A 2,873-nucleotide genomic window follows, 5' to 3' on the forward strand; every position below is an offset into this window, starting at 1 on the left:
CTAACACAGTGGTCCTCAGCCGACCACTACCCACCATTGCCAGATAGCAAATCCATCTAACACAGTGGTCCTCAACTATGGGTCACAGCCCCCTGGGGGAGGGGTGTTGAGTGATCCTTTCACAGTGGTTGCATGTCAGATATCCTGCATATCTGATATTTACATGATTCATAACAGCACAAAATTATAGTTATGAAGTAGCAACAAGATAATTTCATGGATTGGGGTAACTACAACATAAAGAACTGTATTAAAGGGTGGCAGCATTAGGAAGAGAACCAGGACCTAACCTTTCTCATCAAAATTTATCAGTCTTTGAACAATACTTTATATTGGTTTAAATAATGTGCATTTATAAGTTTCTTGAATTTTTCCTCATCACATTAAAAGACCTATCTTTGTGTTACTATGTTATGTTAATAGTATAACCACTGTTAACAGATATTTCTCTAGAATACCTTTTTCATAGCATTTTAAACATTATATTCAAGTCATTACTCTTATCCTACTTAAACCTTCATTGTAACAATTTTATCACAAACTGTAAATATTTTTATTAGCTCATTAGTAAGATCCCCAGGCCCATGAACAATGCCTTCTCCTTGGCTCTATTTCCAGCATGTGCCACTCTACTGGTCACATATTTAGTTTAATGCTACTTGCTGAATTAATACATGGTTAGATAGTGACAAACCGCTAAAAATTAAATGAAAACAAATTTTGTTTTTAGTTTATTTAGCAAATTCTAAGTGGCCGCAGCATGGCACCAATCCAAGGAAGCCTTAGATAATGCTTCTTCTGAGGGAGTGCATTTTGCTTTCTGAACGAAAGAATCTTCTCCCATGAATTAACTGCACTGAAAGACTGTGCACCTGTCTTTGTGTACATATTTAACTAAATGTCACTGTTTTCTTATCTGTAGGGCATTTACTCTCCTTTCTACTCTCACTTATTCCCCTCTGGCCTGGCTCTTTTGTCACATGTTGTCTGTTTCTCAGAGATGCCAAAGATGGCCACTAATAGTTTCAAACTCCCAATCTACCAACCCCAAAGCCAAGCAATCCTTTCTAACAAGGGAAATCAAGGTGTGGGAATGACTCCTAAGAGGAGGGGTTGTAGTCAACTATATGGCCAGCTCATAACCTGACTACCACGCCCAACTCCATCAGCCCCACGCAGAGCACTGAGACCAGGAGAGAATCAGCATTCACCTACCAGAAAGAGGGACATGTTTACTAAGCAGCCATGACAGTGGATAAAGGAAAGCTGAAGAAACTGACACCAGATTGTCTTAAAAGATAGAAAAGGAGAAATTAACTACAGCAGACAAGAAAGAAACATCATTGGAAAAATAGGCTAGAGAGGAAGTTACCTCAATCTTTGTGTTCAGTTTAGACTCGCTACTCTTACATTTTAAAGACACTTTTACACACACACACACACACACACATATATATATGATTTCCTATTATTAATAGTACCATGCTATGCTGTTAACCTGCAATACATCCATTCTGGTACATTCTACTTATTCTCAACGAATTTGACCATTAAAGACTGCTGCAGCTGTGACCCCAAATCCTTGAGTTATGAAAGAGCTCTTTATATTCCAGGCAAGTAAGAAAGGTTTTTTTTTTCCTCTTGGAGCACTGAGTTTCAGACTCCCTTGGTGAGAACTGACTCCTTTCAACTTTGCGGGGGATTTAATGACCACACCTGAGACTGTTCCCGTGTTTACCTTTCTCCCACATTGCAAGCAGTGACTCTTCCTCTTCCCACTTTGGAGCCTCTCTATGCATTCTCCTTGTGTTAACCCAAAAGGACACAAAGGTCCCTCAAGACAGAGCTCCCGTATTGTCAAGTGTATGGACGCAGCTAAGGTGCTCAACCCCTGAGCTCCGGCCTAACGGGTTTTGTGTTTTCGTCTGCCCCACTTTCACGTGTGCATCTCCCAATAGACTTCCTTCAGTGAGTTCTCTCGTGCAGCCACTCGAGGCTCTTGTGCTGGTGACAGTGCAGGCTGGCTATACCATGTTCTGAGCTGCCCCCCTCCCATCCCTGCAGATTCAGGAAATTTATTAAAGTAATTCAAAAAAATTAAACTAGAATCTGCCAAAGCTGGGCTGTCTCTAAGCAACTTCGTCGTTCTAAAGCTCACATCTTTTGACAAAAGTCACCTTCAGCATGCCTGAGAATCATTTGAGGGTAATGCCAGGTAGGTTTGAACTTTAAAATTTTTACACATCTGTCAAAGGCCTATATATTTGATAAACAATCTTAAATAATAATGTGCTTATTGGTGACATGAGAACCCTGGGTCCTGGCCTAAGGCTTAGTGGTCCTGCAAGTGTCAGCTTTAGATTGTAAGGTAAAAGTAGTGTAGATTCCTGGCTCCTGTAAGGAAGTGCACAGTTATTCCCTCATCCTTGGCAAAGCTTAGGTTTGGCTCTACTCTATCTGCACCACCGCTGCCACCTCCCCTGTGGCTCTGTCAGCCTGCAGGCACTCACAAGACACCCAGCTGAGCTTGACCAATGGCTATACAGCACAGCCACTCTAAATGGCCCCACCTACAAGTAGTTTTCAACTTCGGGTTGACAATTCGTGGCCGAATAAAAGATAGTCTTTTTGAGGTTGAGCCCACAGAACATACTTAAAGTTCAGCTCTTGAGAAGGAACACCTAAGGATGGAAAAGAAAAATAACCCACTGCTATGCCTATTTACCCAAAGCAATGCCTCACTATGAATGAGGGCAAAGGTTAAAACAATGCAATCCACTCCATTGGATCTCTTAGCCCTCCTCCTCTACCCCAAGACCTATGGTGATTGTACTAGCTTTTCGTGATAGCCAAAGCCCCACAGCACAAGTTGA

Source organism: Mus caroli, chromosome 3 (genome assembly GCF_900094665.2).
Source record: "Mus caroli chromosome 3, CAROLI_EIJ_v1.1, whole genome shotgun sequence".
Taxonomy (NCBI): Eukaryota; Metazoa; Chordata; class Mammalia; order Rodentia; family Muridae; genus Mus; species Mus caroli.